The sequence below is a fragment of the Hoplias malabaricus genome, chromosome 4 (assembly GCF_029633855.1).
Source record: "Hoplias malabaricus isolate fHopMal1 chromosome 4, fHopMal1.hap1, whole genome shotgun sequence".
Lineage (NCBI taxonomy): Eukaryota > Metazoa > Chordata > Actinopteri > Characiformes > Erythrinidae > Hoplias > Hoplias malabaricus.
In genome coordinates this window covers 12,357,943-12,378,563 of record NC_089803.1, presented here as the reverse complement: position 1 = coordinate 12,378,563, position 20,621 = coordinate 12,357,943, and the positions used below count along the sequence as shown (strand labels likewise).

Here is a 20,621-nt window from a genome sequence, read left to right as displayed (position 1 = left end):
AAAAGCTAGAAAATGTGCCACTTTTTAATGTTGCAGAGACTTGAAGGTTTCGGTAATTTTATCAGGCAAAGAAGTCAACAGCATTGTCACCAAATGCTCAGTGCTGGTAGCAAGTGAACCAACATCATGTAAGTATTATTGTATCTTTTTTAATTCTGAAAATATTATATATAATATGTATAATATTTATAATATAATACTAGATTTATATTAGTTTTTTACTGTAAGACCATTATTAATATTCTATTCTATTAATATTTGTCTAATATCGTTTCCTTATTCTATCTTATTTGCCTCTACACTATTGTCTTTATTGATATAATTTATTGGATTACTATAATAAAGTTGGTTGGTGGATGGAATCCATACTCTAACAATGAACAAAATTCACTAGTTCAGCAATGGATTTACAGCTGTACTCCCTAAAATACACATCGCCACACTGACATTGAGATTAGAGAAGACTTCAAAGCTTACGAGTTTAATTTAAACATTTGACCTAAATAATAATTTCACAATTATTGCATCAATGTGGCGTCTGTGCTTTCATTCATTCATGTATTCATTCATTGTCTGCTTGTCCTGTTCAAGGTTGTGGTGGGTACAAAATATTTACATACTACCTGGAGTCACTCTGCGCAAGGTGGGATCACACCCTAGACAGGGCACTAGTCCTTCACAGGGCACCACACACCCACAATTTCACTCACGCACTCACACAATGGACACTTTTGAGTAGCCAATCCACCTGCCAATGTGTGTTTGGATCATGGGAGGAAACCAGGAGCACACAGAGGAAACTCATACAGACACAGTAAGAAAGCACCAAACTCCAGAGGGGGGCACCAATGTAAATTGATAGTTAATAGGTATGGGATGATTATTAAAGCATTTTCTTCATGATGTATAGGCACTGACTTCAAGAATAAACTTGTTTTTCTTGACTTACAACTCTGACCCCCTCATTAAGTCTGATAAAATAAACTGTTGCCACACCAACTGAAATAGTCACAGTCAATGGAAAGTCAGTATTATGTCTTAGTGTGTCATGCTAAGTCTATTTCTGTTTTTCTGTAGGATGAACCTACAACATTATATCTGATAATTCAGCTGAAAGATCAGGACTGGGAAACTGGTGTTTCCAGAGGAAGCCAGAGTGTGGTGAACGCTGAGTTGAGGTTTGCTGTCATAGTGCAGTAGATGATGCCTTCTTCACAGACACCTGTATGTATCACGACTTCAAAATTGAATAACCTGCACACCTGAAAACATCATGACATTTCTCCAGAGATGCATTTTAAACATGGAGTTGCAGAATGTGACTCGAGTGATCAACCTCCTGTACTAAACCTTTCATGTCTCCACTGAAACAATGCACACAATTTCTGCATAGAAAGTTTACCTTTGCCAAACTCAAACACATTGGCCTGTGCGTGGACATGTACAGTATAACCTGTGGTATATGACTGCCAGTACACTATTTTCAAGTTTCATTCTAACAGAAGATGTGTAATGAAAACACAAGCAATAATTTTCCTTCCACTGTCATATTTTTATTAAATAAATGTATTGGGTTAAACAGATAAAAAAAAGTATATATTAAAATGTCAGTTTTGCGTATTTCCTCTTCGGGTGGATTTTTATTAATTTAAAAATTTCTATATTTTTGATTTTGCCTTTTTACATAAGTAATTGTTTCGTACACTGTTGATTATGGAAGGTCGCCAATCCACCTACCAACATGTGATTTTGGGAGGTAACCGGAGCACCCTGAGGAAACCCACATGGACACGGGGAGAATACACCAACTCCTCACAGACAGTCACCCGGAGCGGGAATCGAACCCATAACCTCCAGGTCTCTGGAGCTGTGTGACACTAACTGCTGCGCCACCGTGCCGCCCATTATGAATATTTGTGTTAATAATTCTGGTACACTTTAGTCACCACAGGGTACAAAGTGGTTTGTCACTGGGGTGGTATATATAAAGCTAATGTTAATGATACATTTTAGCCCCTTATGGTTCCAAGTACATTAACTAATACAAAAACATGACTACATAAAAGAATACTGAAAGGTACTGTATTGTTCCTAAAAGAGGTACAGCCCCAGTGACAAGCTTTTGTACACTCTATACTTTGTACTTTGTTCAAATTTGTACGTCAGTATCTTAGTATGCAAATTTTTGTTTCATTTACATGTGTAATTGAATACAGAATATAATATATATATATATATATATATATATATATATATATATATAATGAAAATATAAAAAAATAATATTCTGTACTCAATTACACATGTAAATGAAACAAAAATTTCATTCACTATATATATATATACACACACATTTATACATGTATACCATGCCATGAATGCCATGTTTGACTCACATATTTACATATTTTGGGCTAATTACAAAAATTTGCCAATATGTTTATAAATATTTTGCTTTTACCTATGGGTGTAATGTTTTTTCCAACCGGGATTGTGAACTGACAGGTACAATTATACTAATAGAAGTGTTACATAATGGAAACTATTAAAAGAAATAATGGATAAACTATTAGGAACCATTAAGTGCTAATGGGTTACATGATGAAAACTATTAGATGTAGACACCATTAAAATCCAGTCTGAAGCATTCAATTCTTAATGGAACCTACTGTATTTTGAAAGTACATTTGTAATGTGACTCTTACTCGTCTTTTCAAAGTTTATGTTTGGATGTCTTTTCAACTTTAATTCAGTGTTTATTGAATGACATTTAGGTACGTGATTTCAACGTTGAAATAACGGCTTTGAAAGGATGTCTTTAATGTGATTTTTTAGTCGTCTTTTCAACGTCTGTGTTTGACTGGAGTCAAGCTATCCGCACTTTGGAAACTGACGGTCAAGCCATCCGCGCTTCAAATCCGAATGCACGTATAGGCGCGTCGTTACAGTTTTTCATTGCGGAGTACACCGCATCCGCTTTGGGACAGATAGAGAGTCTGAAACCCGCGTTTGAGCAGCGATGTCTCTGTTACTAAATAAATGCACGCAGTGCTAAAATGGACTAAATGGGTTAAAATTAACAAGCCATTAGGAATATATTTCATTTTAAATCACTTTAAAGAGGCAAAACACACTTTGATTATTTCATACATTTACGTATTTTTTTACTTTTCTATAAACACTTAACTGGCTTTGAATAGTAATCCTGGTGGACACGTAGAAATACAGATTACATTTTACTGTCATTAAACAGAGGTAGCTCACTGTATAATATTCTCATGGATTTATACTGAATACCTACCAATATGGATTTCTCAAAAACTACCCATAATTCCTAAACCATTCCACTGTCATTAAACAGAGGGACCTCTTGGCTATTAACTGTATGATTTTGGCAAAATTTCACTGTATACTTTTCTCATAAAGTCATATTACATACTTACTGATATGGATTTCTCAAAAATTACCCATAATGCCTAAACCACTCCACTGTCATTAAACACAGGGGCCCCTTGGCTATCAGCTGTATGATTTTGGTAGAATTTCACTGTGTACTTTTCTCATAAACACATACTGAATATTACCAATATGGATTTCTCAAAAATTACCCATAATGCCTAAACCATTCCACTGCCATTAAACAGAGGGATCTCTTGGCTATTACCTGTATGATTTTGGTAGAATTTCACTGTGTACTTTTCTCATAAACTCATATTGAATATTTACCAATATAGATTTCTCAAAAATTACCCATAATGCCTAAACCACTCCACTGTCATTAAACACAGGGGCCCCTTGGCTATCAGCTGTATGATTTTGGTAGAATTTCACTGTGTACTTTTCTCAAAAACACATAATACATACTTACTGATATGGATTTCTCCAAATTTACCCATAATGCCTAATCCGTTCGACTGCCATTAAACTGAGGGGCCTCCTGGTTATCAGCTGTATGATTTTGGCAAAATTTCACTGTATACTTTTCTCATGAACTCATACTGAATACATTCCAATACGGATTTCTCAAAAATTACCCATAATGCCTAAACCATTCCACTGTCATTAAACAGAGGGGCCCCTTGGCTATCAACTGTATGATTTTGGTAGAATTTCACTCTGTATTTTTTTCACAAACTCATACTGAACATTTACCGATATGGATTTCAACTTGGATGTCTTTTCAACTTTCATTTTAAACCTTAAGAAAACGTTGATTAGAGAGTTTCCAGACTCGGGTCAGAACTATCGGTCCACTCTACGACCGTAGATCACGACCGAGACAATGCCGACTCCACGTGCATCGGCCCGAATGTGTGTAAAAGTCTCTCTCTGATCTTTATCTTCAGTAAAACACGGTATAAACGGTGTGTAAAGGTCGTACACAGTAAAATCATTTACCTTCAGTAAAAACAGGTCCTGATTCCTCTCCAACACAGCTCTCGTGCAGAACGGACGCGTCTGATCGCGGAGCAGCGAACACTTGAGCAGAGCTGAGCGTTATTCAAACGAGTCCGGCCAACGCAGTTCGTCTGTCCAATCAGAGGAGAGCTGGTGTTTGAGTGACGCGTCTACAGTGCAGTCAATAAAGCCTTCTTTCCTCTCTTCAAAATTACCGTGATTCTGATTGGACGACGCAGGGACCTATGCTCCGGCCTCAGACCCGCCCCCTGAGATACGATTGGCTGCAATTTAAGAACAGCTGGTCTCTGATTGGACAGTCCCCACAGATACAGTGTCCTCAGTCCAATAGGAGCCTTTCCACTGGAGAACACGCATAGTAAGAGGTAAGAAATTAGAGTCTTTATAGTTAGTTTACGTGAGTTATTATGTGTGAGTATAACGAAAACTAGTTTACAGTCTTCCCAAGCAGCAGAGCTTACACATTTACATGGACGGCAGAATAGGCAACAATATAATAAATAAATCTTTGAGGTAGATATTTACAATATTAGTTTTACATAAACTGTAGGATGGGTAGTGATTTCCAGATTCAAGGTTACAGCATATGTTCTGTTACAGTTCTCACCAACAGTTGAGAGGTTGTGTTACTGTGTAAATAAGGAGCAGTTTGTATGTCCATCAGAAAGTGCTAGAAGCAGAGTACACATTTATAACAGTTACGAGTAATAAATATCGCTGCTTTAAAGTTCACTGACTGCAAATGTATAGAATGAATGTCACAAATTACCACTTCCACAAAAAAAAGCAGTCAAGCACAGGTTTAATGATCCAAATACGTAGTCATAAACAATCCAGGTTAATACCAAATAAACATTTCAAAGATCAAGATAGACTATCCAAAAAAACACAATCCCAAACTCATAAACCAAAAACCAAAGCAGAATGTCAAAACCATGAGAAAAAAACACAAGATATAGATGTCGCTCAGAATTGCAGGACAGAGCCAAGAACAAGACTTTGCAGAGAACCTACTGCACCACGTGCTTTATATATATATACAAACACACAATATGACCGCCAACAGGAACCTGAGTAACACTAGCCAAGTATCCTGGAGAGAGTCACCTCTGCTGGTGCGGAGGGGAACTACCTGCTGCAGACCTGACAGTAAGGTCGTAGTTTATGGGGGTGATGTGGTCAGGAAAGATGGGGGAGTCAGTAGGGTTAGGACACTAGGTTAGGTGTTTGTTTATGTGAACACAGGAACTTCACACTCTCCACACTGCTTCTCCAAATATGTGGAGGGGGAGGTGGTCTGGCTGCTTTGTTCTCCTGAAGTCCACGATGATCTCCTTTGTCTTAGAGGTGTTAAGTGCCAGGACCTAGTCATTCCACCTCATTCCTGCAGGCTCCTTCATCACCATCTGAAATGAGGCCCACTATTGTTGTGTCCTCTGAGAAGTTTATGTTGTTTAGAGGTGAATGGGATCTACAATGTGCACTGCACAGAGAACAAAGAGTGATTGGAGGTGTGGGTGACAGAGTAAATGCTGTGCATGCTGAAAGATCAACAGTGTTTCAGTAGGAGATTAAACTGTAGAATTTACAGTAAATAACTGGCAAAAAGAGGACAATAATCTACTGTAAAACATACTGTTCATGACTGTAAATCAAATTACAGTACCCACTGTACACAAGTAAATACTGTTACAAACTTGTAAATACTTGGATACAAACATATTTTTTTTCCCCTGTAGATCAATTGCAAAGTATTTATTGTGTTTTTTTACAGTAATTATTCATTATACTGTAATCCATTTTACAGTAATTTGGTGTAATATTTAAACATACAGTAGTTTACTAGCAACTGAGAGGCCTCTAAGAAAACTAAGCTTGCAGAAACATCGAGTGATTACCTTATGGCTATGACTTACAAACTACCTATATAAACTGTCTGAGAAATTCACTTATTTGTCCACATTTACCTAGTACTCTGTGCTGTTGTATGTTGACCACCTTCATATTAAATAAAATACTTTCTGATTGCAAATGCTCCAATGAAACATCAGAAAATATAAAAATGATTTATGAAATTATAAAATCAGCATAAAGTGATTGTGCAAGAAAAACTACTTTTTATGTGTTTGATGAACAGCTTTTTTCAAAGTTAGATTAAAAAAAATCTAATTTAAAACTGTTAAAACGTTATTTATTACTTTAACTGCCCCAAAAGTTCTCATATCCCAGCTCATATGATTTAACCTGATTGATATTTTTAATCTTTGCAATTTCAGTTTTAGAAATACATCAGCATGTAAGTGCTTTTTCTTAACTTTTAGATTTTCAGGGTGTGACCAAAGGCAAGGTAAGAAGTCACACTGAGAGGTCAATCCAGAAAGAACATATATGTATTCATGGCAACATGAGCCCTGAGCTGAGGGATCGTCATAGTGTTTACGGTCCACTACACTGTTACTCTGAACACAGTACTCATGGTCCACAATGACTGGCACCACCTCCTCTGGGTCCGACTGGATGGGTGGTGTGCTGGGCTGTATGTGGTGCTGCTGAACCCCGGACCGTGTCTGTGGTATAGTGTAGCTGTTCCACTGAAATAAGAAGGGAACTGTTAAGCCACGTTAAGCTGTTTCCTTATAATGGGTTTAAATGGGAAGAAAAAAGCTAAACATACTTTGTTTAATTTCTGTTTGAGTTACAGGTTAAATATTTCAGCAACAGAGATCACTTATTATCAGTAGTAATTGATTATTGTGAATATTATTATTATAGCGGGCAGCAAGGTGGTGCAGCAGGTAGTGTCACAGTCACACAGCTCCAGGGTCCTGGAGGTTGTTGGTACAAGTCCCGCTCCGGGTGACTGTCTGGTGTGTTCTCCTCGTGTCCGCATGGGTTTCCTCCAGGTGCTCCGGTTTCCTCCCACGGTCCAAAAAAACATGTTGGTTGATGGATTGGTGACACTAAAGTGTCTGTAGGTGTGAGTGTGTGTGTGTGTTGACCTGTGAAGGATTGGCGCCCCCTCCAGGGTGTGTTCCTGCCTTGGGCCTAATGATTCCAGGTAGGCTCTGGACCCACCGCGACCCTGAACTGGATAAGGGTTACAGATAATGACTGAAAAAAAGTGAATGGCTCAGTTGACACCAAAATGCCTCCACACATGAAGAGGAAACATTTGGAGTCTACTGGAGACTACTGAAACTCACACTGTGATAAGAGTTTTGAGGAAAAGCTGAGCTCTAAGATCACACCAAAGTGGACAAGGATGGATGAGTGCTATTAATTCTTTACTTTACTAAAACATAACTGTAGTGGTTAATACCCATACAGAAAGATGGGCTTGTTATAGACAGTTTCACCAGGCTGTGATATGAAACACAATGCTGTTATTGTATTAAAAATATACAATGTTTAGAGTTGGTTACATGGTACACATCTAAATGACTTTGAGTGAAAACAATAGAATCATCATCTACAAAGAATGAACCTAAAAACTGAGTTTTACATTATTTTTCAATCAATATACTTCAGAGCACAATTTCTACTGTGTTTATATGTTCTAAATGTTTCCCACATTACATCAACTAGAAGTACATTTCAAAATCAGTGATTTTATATATTTACATCAGCTGAAGAATCATGTTGCTGTGTTGTTCCTGAAGGAACCAGGTTACGCTCCATTAAGCGGGTCTCTACTTTGTGGTGACTAGATTTAAAATAGGTATTTACTGGGTGTCACTGTAACAGCTGATCTATGATCTATGTACAGCTGGACAATTTCACCTTCATCACCTTCCACAAGAATTTAATTTGATGGTAAGACCGCTCTTAGTCTGGGTCCTTCCCTTCCACCTCTCTGTCCTGAGGGACCAGGAAATGAAGCTCCAGAGAGTTCAGCTGTTGGGTTCCTAGGACCACTCAAGCCCCTCTACCACGAAGAGGTGGCGATCTACAGAAAGGGATTCTGAAAAAACTTTATTAGACATTCTCTGTTCACTCCCAAACTGTGGTAAAAGTAGCCTGGTATCATTAGAAGACCCTCACTGATCCATGTGTTAAATGGAGACAGAAGCACGGCAAGCGAGGGGGGATCCATGCTAGGCTAAGAGCTAACCCGAGCCGGCAGGCTATCCCTTCTCTCTTTCTCTCCAATGTCTGCTCGCTGGATAATAAACTGGACTACATCAAACTTCAGAGAACTACACGGCGAGAATACAGAGACTGCTGTCTTTTTGTTTTTACGGAGACATGGCTCAGCGACAGTATTCCCGACGCCGCCATTCAGCTAGATGGGCTAGCCGCATTTCGAGCCGACAGGGACCCAGCGCTATGCGGTAATACTCGCGGTGGTGGATTATGTGTCTATATCAACGCTGAATGGTGTAAGAACTCTGTGCTGGTCTCTGCTTATTGTTCACCGTTAGTGGAATTTGTGGCTGTGAGATGTAGACCTTTTTATTTACCTCGAGAATTCTCCGTTGTTTACTTAATCGCAATCTATATCCCTCCCGATGCAAACACAAAACAAGCGCTGTGGGAATTATACGAGGCCATAAGTGACTTCCAAAACACACCCGGATGGACTGTTTATTGTTGCTGGAGATTTTAATCATGCTAATCTCAAGAAAGTGTTCCCTAAATTCCACCAGTATGTGAACTTTGCTACGAGAAGAGCGAACACGCTGGATCTTGTTTACACAAATGTTCCAGACGCGTACAGGGCAGAGCCCCGCCCCCACCTCGGACACTCAGATCACATGTCTGTTATGCTAATTCCTGCATACAGACCCATCATCAGGCGATCAAAACCTGTCCTGAAAGAGGTGAAAATCTGGCCATCAGAAGCAATCTCTACTCTTCAGGACTGTTTCGAGTGCACTGACTGGGACATGTTCAGAGAGGCTGCAACTTACAGCAACACAATCAACCTGGAGGAGTACGCATCATCAGTGACCAGCTACATAGAGAAGTGCATCGATGATGTGACCATCTCCAAGACCATCACCATCCGCTCCAACCAGAAGCCGTGGATGAACATGCTTCAAGAACACCACCATCTTCCCGGTGCCTAAGAATTCTTCTGTGTCCTGCCTCAATGACTATCGTCTCGTTGCACTCACATCGGTCATCACAAAGTGCTTCAAGAGGCTCGTCATGAGGCACATCAAAACCCTACTTCCCCCCACACTGGACCCTATACAGTTTGCGTATCGTCCTAACCTTTCAACGAACGATGCCATATCCACCACGCTCCACCTGGCACTCACCCACCTGGACAAGAAGGACACATATGCCCGAATGCTGTTCATAGACTTCAGCTCAGCATTCAGCACCATCATTCCTCAGCACCTGATCGGGAAGCTGAGTATACTGAGCCTTAACACTTCTCTCTGCAACTGAATCCTGGACTTCCTGACTGGGAGACCTCAGTCAGTCCGGATCGGTAGGAACACCTCCAGCACCATCACACTGAACACTGGAGCCCCCCAGGGCTGCGTGCTCAGTCCACTGCTGTTCACATTGCTGACCCATGACTGTGCAGCGATGCACAGCTCAAATCATATCATCAAGTTCGCTGATGACACGACTGTGGTGGGTCTCATCAGTAAGAACGACGAGTCAGCATACAGAGAGGAGGTGCAGCGGCTAACTGACTGGTGTGAAGTCAACAACATGTCTCTGAACGTGGACAAAACCAAAGAGATGGATGTAGACTTCAGAAAAACAAGGGGTGAGCACTCGCTGCTGAACATCGACAACTCTGCTGTGGAGATTGTCAGGAATGCCAAATTCCTTGGTGTTCACCTAGCGGATGATCTCACCTGGTCCACTAAAACTAGTAACATCAAAAAGAAAGCCCAGCAACGCCTCTACTTTCTGCGAAGGCTGAAGAAGGCTCATCTCCCCCCTCCAATTCTCACCACTTTCTACAGAGGAGTCATCGAGAGTATCATGACCAGCTGCATCACTGTCTGGTTTGGAAACTGCACTGTGGCAGATCGCAAGTCCCTCCAGCGGATCGTGAGGACAGCTGAGAAGATTATCGGTGTGTCTCTTCCCTCCATCACAGACATTTACACCACTCACTGCACCCGCAAAGCCCTCAGCATTGTGGGAGATCACACACACCCTTCACACACACTCCTCAACCTACTGCCTACTGAAAATGAGTGTGCTGTTTACACATATCCTGTTTATGTCATGGTTACATCCAGTTAAAGTTTACAGCACAAATACACCTTAAATTGCAGTGTCTCTCTCCCTCACCCCCTCCGTACTTATGGTTTTGTATTGTCTTGTATTGTACTGTATGGACATTGTTTTGGGTTTTCTTAGCCATGTCTTTTGCACTTTAATGTGTATGCACTGTTTTATGTTGCACTAGCTTTGTACTAGTTGCACTTTAATGTTGTGTATAATTTCATGTTCTATGTCTTTTGCACTTTAATATGTGTGCACTGTTTTATGTCTGCACTAGCTTTGCACTAGTTGCACTTTAATGTTGTGTATTGTCTTATGTAGCACCTTGGTCCTGGAGGAACGCTATTTCGTTTCACTGTGTACTGTAAACACTGTATACTGCTGAAATGACAATAAACTTCTTGAACTTGAACTTGAAATGCTCTGTCCCTGATGAAGTGTCCATATTCAGTCCAGTGATTATTATCGTTGTACAATGGCTTATGACTGATTCTACACCAGAATCTCAGACATCACTGCTGTGTAGTGATGGGATTTTTGGCTCCTTTTGGGGAGCCGGCTCTTTTGGCTCGGCTCTTCATAAAGAGCCGTCTCTTTCGGCTCCTAAATGGCTCTTTGTTTTACCACTTATTTCCACGGGTACAGAACAATATTACCTACATTTTACATGACTATATGGATAAAATATTATTGTTCAATATTAAAAATAATAAATAGTGTTGCAATGGCCAATTGTTTTATGGCTGTCTTGTAATAACTCACTGATTGCACTCACACATTCAATTGTATAAATAACTGGATTTTTATTCAAACACCTTAATAAAAATCACTTGTAAACTCTGAAATACAGCCAATGGAACCCAAAAGGTAGGTATTACAAAATAGCTTATTAAATTAAATAATCATCCATTTCTGGGTAATAAAATAAAAAAAATACAAAGTGCAAAGCAGCAGCATTCAACAGTAGTGATTAAAACAACCACAACTGTCAACAAACATTTAACTGATTTAACATTTTCTTCAACTATTTTGGCATTCAGGAAAACCAAGTGTCTCAGCTTGTCTTTGAACTGGTTCGTTCGCGACCGACACATCACTACTGCTGTGTTCTCTGGTCTTTCACAGAGAACAATGACTGGGGGAACAAGAACAAGCTAACAACTGACACCTGATGACTAATTAGAGCTGCAGATATAATTTCCAAAGCAGGACCCAGCTCTGTATTCCCTCAGAGGCTCTGGAGTCCAAGGGAAAAGGGGATGAATGTGATGATGGAGGAGAGCGAGTGGATCAGTCCTGTATTACCTGCAGAAACGGAGATGATTTAAGAGTGATGTTCAGTTCTTTGATACAGATGTAGGAGAACACTGAACACATTCAGTACACACTACAGCTCTGTCTCTCTTTACAATGTTTTTACTTAAGGTGGTATTGTTGAGTTGTACATGTTGCTTTTTGAGAATACAAGAAGATTAACTGGATATTCAATATTCTTAAAAGAAAAAAATTAAAATAATTACCAACTATTGCAATAATCTACAATGGTGGGTAAAAACTAAACCTTTATTTTGATTCTTCTGCAAAGATTATGAACATTGCTTGTAGATGAACATCCTGAACCTTGATGAAAGTGTGTTATTAGATTTACTGAGAAACATCCCACATGTTCAAATGCTTCTCTGGACAGAACAGTGGCTATTTGGCTGTTTCACACACATTCAGGTGTGACTGTAGATTCGACCCTGTCACAATGGCAACCTGTCTTCATTTCATTGTGGGCTACTTATTAAAAATGAAACATCAGGCCACTTTATGTAGTCAGATGAAAATGGTTTAATTTTTCTCATAAGAAATTTGACTATTGGGGAGTTTTAATCTTTGGGTCACATGGTTCACTTCATAACTTCGAGGTTGGTTTTGAGTGTATTTCTGGGATGAACAATAGCTCCTTTTAGAAGTTATTAATCCCCCTCCTCCCTTTTGTATTCAACTTTCGGGCCAAGAACCCTTCAGTGGATCAGTCATAATAAATCATTAATAATAATTAGTTATAACTAATTACACTAAATCTATGATATCAAATATGGTGAAGATAAAAACACTACAGATGGTTCCTGTGGTAGTCCACACCATCTCAGGTTTGTCATGATCAAATAAGGTCAAGATCGATGTTAAGTTTTATACTAGCATTTTATCACTATTACAGTCACTGGATCATGTTTTGATGATGAATGACCAAGAAACACAACACTAATAAATCCCCTTTTTACAACTTTTTATATTTTCAATCTAGGCTACTAAAATGGAAAATGTATTCACTCACTTGCAGACTCACTCTGTGGTTTCATCACCACTATTTCTGTGAAATAAATTAGAAAGATAAAAATAATGAAGTTTAGGTAGAAATTACAATTTGATAATATTAATAACTCTCCACTGTTGAACACATATTGAAGTTGACATATAAAAAATAATGATAAAATATAAAATTATTAATTAGACTTTAATACATTATTTTAAAATAGTAACATCTCTGTTTCTCTATCTCTGTATAATTCTACATCAGCCCTGATCTCCTCACCATCAACAGAGAGCTCCACACGCTGGAGATAAACAAGTTTAGACTGGAGAGCTTTCTTCCTTCGTTTCACCACCAGGTTGCTCTCGTAGACTCCTTCATCCTCAGCTCCAACGTTCTTCAACACCAGAGAACAGTTCCCCTTCAGCAGTTGATCTTCAGGAACATCCACACGGCCTTTCTACTCCTCACTCTGATACAGCTCCTCTCCTCTTCTCTCTAACACTGTCTCAGTAAAGGTTCGCCATTCCACATGAGGACTCTGACTGGATGACTGTTCACTGGACACCTTCCTCCAATCACAAGGAAGAACAGCCGAGGAGCCCACTCTGACACTGATGGAGATCTGAGATTCTGCAGATACAGGCCCTGTACAATAAATAAAATATAAATCATTAGAGAATCAAAGGTGACTTTTAGGAGGATGTTTGGGTTGCAGGGGTGTTGGTTGATGGTTGTTAAAGCGCAGGGGTGTCCAACCTGCAGCTCGTGAGCCATATCCATCTCTTTTCCTGTACAAGTACAGCTCTTCTTTTCAAAATAAAACATATCTATACAATGATTTTGTTCAAAAATGGTTAATATCTTTTCCCCCCCTTTTTCCATTTGGTACAGTAAGAAAAGTAATGGGATATCTTTGGCCTAGTGGTTAGAGACCCAGCTTGGTACTGGAAGGTTTCTGGTTCAATCCCCAGGACAAGCAGGAACATCCATGGCTGAGGTGCCCTTGAGCAAGGCACTGAACCCCCAAACGCTCCCCGGGTGTTGGAAACGGCTGCCCACCGCTCTGGGTGTGTGTTCACAGCCCCTAGTGTGTGTGTGTGTGTGTCTTGACTGCCACAGATGGATTAAATGCAGAAGACACATTCCGTTGTAAGTTGTACAATGCTAAGTAATTACATTTTTCATTTGCATTAATTCTCCCACTTTTCAAATTTTTAATTTCTACTCGAAATTTGAATTTCAGAAAAAAGAAAATCGTGAAGTACCTTGTACTCGTTTCCTGTGGAAAACTGTAGATGTGCTTCATCTCCGGGTGACTGTCTGTGAGGAGTGTGGTGTGTTCTATCTGTGTCTGCGTGGGTTTCCTCCAGGTGACTGTCTCTGAGGAGTGTGGTGTGTTCTATCTGTGTCCGCATGGGTTTCCTCCAGGTGACTGTCTATGAGGAGTGTGGTGTGTTCTCCCTGTGTCTGCATGGGTTTCTTCCAGGTGACTGTCTGTGAGGCGTGTGGTGTGTTCTCCCTGTGTCTGCGTGGGTTTCCTCCAGGTGACTGTCTGTGAGGAGTGTGGTGTGTTCTCCCTGTGTCTGTGTGGGTTTCCTCCGGGTGCTCCTGTTTCCTCCCAAAAACACATGATGTTAGGAGGATTGGTGACTCAAAAGTGTCCGTAAGCGTGAGTGTGTGTCACCCTGCAAAGGACTGGCGCCCCCTCCTGGGCATATTCCTGCCATGTGCCCAGTAATTCTGGATAAGGGTTACACACTATGAGTGAAATATCTTCTTTCATCCCCTCTTTTCCTCAAGTAGCCCTTGCTGCTCGCCAGGCTGCTATTGTAAATAAAAATATGTTCTTAAAGACATGGTTAAATTACAGATTAAAATAAGCTAACAAAAATAACGAGTTTAAACAATGTAGTAAACTAAATGCTGATATATGGTTTTCACCGGACCTAGATGATGTTATATCTTTACAGAGCCACACATGCAGGAGTAATTAGCAATGGATTTATCGGCAACTTCCCCAGAGGTTAATGTTTTCACTGCAGTCTTTCAAAAAACACAATCTTATTTCACACGTAAAAGGAAATAATGGATATGAAAATACTTGAGTGGACTGATAGCTTAACACCCAAATAAACTGCTTAACAATACACTAAGTAACACTGGTAAAAAGTCTACATTTATCAAACAACCAAGGTACTGGAATATTACAGTAACCACCTACTAACACACCAGCAATCATCTCTGATGTCTTTACAACCCCAAAGAACAGGCAAACCCCCACTCCCACCCCACCAAAAAAAAAACAAAAAACAGTTTACTCACCTGTGCAGGTGGTGAGTGACAGGATGGAAACCAGAAGGTAGCTGCTCATATTTACAGCTGGAGGATTAAATGAAAAAAGTCAGAAGGGCCCCATGTACTTAATGAAATTAAACTCACTCTCAAATGGTGAAAAACATTGACTTGTTTTTGCTGTTTCTGTTACAGATTACTACAGGTGGAGCTGACTAAATTAGTGAAACTGCATGAAAGTAAACACAGATGGAAAACACTACAAAACTATACAACTTGAGTTTCTTTACAAACAGTAAATAAACACTACACAAGTTCAATAAAAGAGAGTCAAGGACATTCATCGAGGGGCTCCTTGAGTTGATGCCAGTCTGCTAAAAACGTCTGAACGATGTATGTATCAATAATTTTGTGAGCTTTCATTGGAGTCCTTGAGTTAGTTAGTTAGCTTTTAGTTTACAACTGTATTTTATACAATTTGGGCTTTGTACTCTGAACTTTAGGATACATGTGGTTGTTTGTGTTTAGCATCAGTTACGACTGATGATATTTATGCATAATATTTTTCAGTGTTCAAAAAAAAAACTATTGAAAGCAGAGGTCTATGTGAGACTGACTTTTAATCCTGATTTACAAAACTGACTACACTGATTAATGTTGGAGATTACTGCACACGGCGCTGCTTCTCACAATGAGAAAATAATAATAATAATAACAATAATAATAATCAACGATAGTTTTAAATCCTCTAAGTGGAGTCTGAGTCATTTGAAGGCGTGTCTTGAGTTGAGTCTTAATTCACTGTTTGAGCGTCGTAGGTGCAACTCAATTCCTAGTCTCAGACTGTGTTCCCATCTCTGGCTTCAAAACAGAGAGTTGTAGTGCTGTCTAACTCTGAATGTGTCACAGCCTGTCAGTCGGCTTCTTCAGGTTAATATTCACACCTGCATCTCTGCTTCCTGTTTTCAGTCACCATGTCACTGAGACACGTTTATACATGTTCAGACACTTCATTGGACAGCATAGTGAATATGTTTCTGTTGTAATCCCCTTGTTATAAACTAATCATTGGTTACCTGATCATTAGCACAGAAAGGAATAGGACTTACGTGTCGTTATAGAATCACTCCTTTGATTCCTCTCCGACAGGTCTGTGGAATAAAGTTAGTGAGGGTTATGTAGAAACGTATCAATTACACCATTACATCTGATAACTATTACTGATAAACACTGTGAATTAGAGAAAATATTCACTCTCCTCATGCTACTACTGAGCTACGCTCAGGTGGATCATTGAGGTGATAAGATAAATCAATTTATCATTTAAAACAAGACATATATATATATATAAATAATTCTAATTAAATCATGAATCTTCATCTGCATAACTTTATGGATATCAGTCCTGATCTCCTCACCAACAGAGAGCTCCACACTCTGGAGAAAAACACGTTTAGACCAGAGAAATCTCTTGCTTAGTTTCACCAGCAGGTAGCTCTCGTAAATTCCTTCATCCTCAGCTCTAACCTTCTTCAACACCAGAGAACAGTTCCCTTTCAGCAGATGATCTTCAGGAACGTCCTGTAGTATGATATGATGAATGTGTTATTAATTTCTAATAAGAAATTGTGACTTTCCGAGAGTATTTTAATACCCAAACTTTAGCTAGTCTCAGAGACATCTCCACTCAAGCCAGATCGGAATTTGAGATTAGCATCCAGATCAGGCTCATAAAACCTTACTCCAGGACGTTTACGACCCAAGGTCCCAGGGTCAAGAGGAGAATCTCTGCAAAATGCAGAGAGACACACAGACTCAAACTTGATTAAAACTGTTCTCTCACATAATTTGAAAGATTGTTAAACAAAACAATCACAAACCTTACTTCCCATTGGTTTAAAACAATTTGAAGTTACATATGTGCACAACTATGTGCTCCAATTCTCTTTCATTGAGAACGAAACAGGTATTCAGGGCGGGTTTTCTAAACTCTGGTTAAAAACCTGTGGTGCCAAATGACATGGGATTTTTCCCCTTTTTCTCCGCTGTTCGACTCTTCACTTCAAGGCTCCAGACACTTGGGGTGTTATCTCTTTTAACCTTTTCAAGGCTAAAGAGTAAAATGACCTGAGTTTTTGAAATGACTCTGCAGGCGTCAGACTCATGGCTTTCTTAAACAGTCTTGGGCCTTTAAAGCGTGGTCCAGATAGAAACTACAGATTAAGAAAAGCTATAGTTTAACCCTAGCGAAATTTCAACACCACACCCAGAGCCTGAAGGAAACCTTAGACCTCTGACCCTCAAAAGGACGACAACTCCACAAAGAGGACGGTCGCAAGCCCCCTCAGAATGACCTTCTGAGACGAGGCCCCAGGAGAGACCTTCTTGGACTGTCTCTCACAAGGCGGCAGATCAACGACGAAGAATGAATCCCAGAGACCTTCAGAACACCACCAGCCCCGAAGGATGCGTCAGAATGCCTCAGGAGAAAAGAAACGCCCGCGGCTGCAATTCTCCAGGAAGTCGTGTCGGAAGGCACCGTCAGCGACATGCTCCCTGTCCATCTCCGGATACGTAAGGTCACATGGTCTCATGTCTCTCATGGCTCATGAGTTGGTACTGAAAGTTTGCTGGGATAAACTATAGCTTTTCTTAGAATTTAGGGTAATAATTATCATAGAGAAATTCCCTCATATATTAATCTCCCTGTTCCCTCATATATCGCTGTAATTCATTTCATTATATGAATGTCTAATCAATATTCATTATTTGATATTACAATTAATAAACCAGTTGTGTGATAAAACCAATCCTTGGTTATTTGTTTGTGTGTGCACCTTTCTTGTATGGAATTATAACTTCTAGTTCAGATTCCATATCAGAGTCAAGAACCGACGACGGGTCAATGAGCATAATTCATTAATAATAGTTAATTCTAGCTAATTCTGCTGTATAATATGTGAAGATGACCTACTTGTCTAAGCTAAAATTAAGACAGGTAAGGACACTACATATTAGTTAATGGCTCCCAAACATGGAGCTTAGCAAAATGAATTAAATAATTAATTATTAATAAAATAATAATTAATTATCATTGACTCCGCTATGTACTGCTAATGCCACCGCAACGTGTGCATAACTATTTCCACAACATATTTTATCTTATTGGCGCCCAAGAGTAAGGCCTCTGATTAATAGTCGTGATCAGAAGTTATGATTCCTGTACAAGAAAATCGCACACCAATAAGTTAAGTGCAGCCTTGTGCTTCAGTGATAAGATCGGCCTGTTTAAGATACAGGCTTCACAACTGGTTCCTCCCACCTCTAATTCATAACTAGGACCTGTTCCTAAATTAAGCCTTGAATGTGAGCGATGATTGTCATTTCACTGTTGTTTTGATTTAATGATTAGTGTGAACACGCTTTTCATTTGTGAAATTATCAGGCTGCCGCCATGCACCTAATTGTGAAGTAATACTACTGAAGTAATAATAGTGAAGTGGGTTTATCAGCTGTGCTGCGTCACTGTAATCGCCTGCATGAAAAGCGTATGACACACCTGTGAGAGGTTAAATTAATCACTAAGCATGAATCTTCGTGTATGTGTACGTTCTGTATTGCCCAAAAGTCTGCGAATTCCAGCTTTTCATCGGCAAATTTTGTATCTCTGATATATGGCTTGTTAAAATACGTTCATAAATGCAGGAATTGTTTGTGAGAAGCATTGATTCAGCCCATAAGTAGTGAGACCGTGGATCCCGCGCTCATAATTGCACGCAGAATCTCGTGCCTTGAATCTGTAAAACAACGTGAATAGTGAACTCGCTCTAAAGCGGCCCAAACAAAGGTCCCTGTTTTATTTAAGACTGGCAATGGTGTGTTTTCCCTTCAGTGTCAGAACTGGAATGGTTTAAATTACGCAAAACCAGTGAACCTACCCCAGGGGGCGAAGTTAAGTAAATAAGGTGTCACCACTGACCCAGCCCTGGAAACACCAGGAGCCCTGTGTATGACTTGTGCTATTGCAACTGAAGTCAATTTATAGTGCCCCCTTTCGCATGACTTGCGTTACTGCATTTAAAGTTTCTTTGGTGCACTCTTGTGGATGACTTGTGTAAGTCCAAGTTAATTAAAAGCAATTGTCTTTCATATAAAATACTAAATTTGTATGTAAATTGTAAGTTATATTTGTTGTACTACTTCTATCCTTTACTCATTCTTCCACAAGTGGAAGTAACCAATTACTGATTATAAAATCTATATTGTTTGAGGTGAAATAAAATAAAACTGCAATAATTAAACATTAATTAGTATTAAATCTGACACACAACTCAGTCACCAAACAGTGGTAAAACCCCTGACTGAGGTGTATTTGTAATTGGCAAGCTCAACAGGAGCCACAGTGTCCGAATATACAGCCATTACCCACAGCGCTGAGCCCTCTCACATGGTAAATATGATGTCACAATTAATGGCCCTCCATTTAATGGAGAAACCTAGAGGTGGGGCCTTAATAAAGGTAGCCAGCCAAATGGCTACACTAGCAATAGAAAAACTTAAACACACTTTCCAGGACATAGAATTAGAAGCAGTAAAAACACAAATGATGAGCCCAGAAATGGAGAACATCAGAAATGCTCGCAAAGAGCCTGATCATTTAATGGCACTGCATGCAAAAACAGCAGAACTTGCTGCAGTCAGAGACAGAAAGTAAGCTAAACATTGCTAAAGCAGAGCTAGAGAAGGTACGCTCACAGCTATTTAGCAACAAACAGAAAACCACTCATATTTATAGGGAGCTCCAGAATCCAAAGTCCAAAGGTATCCCTGAGTCACCTTTCCCAGCACCAACAGCCTCTACACCAGCTCAACCACTGGATGCTAACAGAGTCCTCCCAAACACAGCCGAACATAGGTTCTCTCAGTTTAGCTATGTGCCCTCAACACAGTATCAGACTCCCTCCTACAGGGACCTGGACAGAATCGCGCACCACATAACGTACTTCGAGCCAAAGCCAGATGGCTCAAATGAAATCTATTCGTACCTAAGAGATATAGATTTCTTTTTGCAAAGGTTCCCCGGAGCCACAGTAGATGACAGAATCTGCCTTATCAGAATGACATCCAGCAGGGAAGTCAGCAGTTTCATTGAAAGGCAACCTATCTATGTCAGGAGACAATATGATGTGCTCTGTGATGCTTTGGAGAAGGAGTTCACCAATCAGCTGTCACAGACAGGACTGATGAAAGCACTGCAAGTTAAACAACAAAGGCAGGAGTCACCCCATCAGTACTATCACCGCCTTAGACAAGCTTATTTCGGCCCCGAAATGAACTGGGAATGGAAGAAGAGTTGGATTTCAAAACACTGTTTGTCCTAAATCTCCATCCCAACACTAGTTATTATCTA

At 39.8% G+C, this 20,621-nt stretch overlaps 1 protein-coding gene across 2 annotated transcripts in view; it reads right to left on the bottom strand.

The window, feature by feature from the left end:
* LOC136694606 (zinc finger protein 665-like) overlaps positions 1-20,621 on the bottom strand; it is a 185,264-nt gene that overhangs the window by 76,052 nt on the left and 88,591 nt on the right. The window contains exon 1 of one of the 2 annotated variants that reach the window (XM_066668306.1): positions 4,399-4,468. The exons of the other annotated variant lie outside the window; for it this stretch is intronic. The gene's annotated coding sequence lies outside the window, so the exon portion shown is untranslated. Of the gene's footprint in view, positions 1-4,398; positions 4,469-20,621 lie in introns of those variants that run through there. 2 annotated transcript variants of the gene reach the window in all.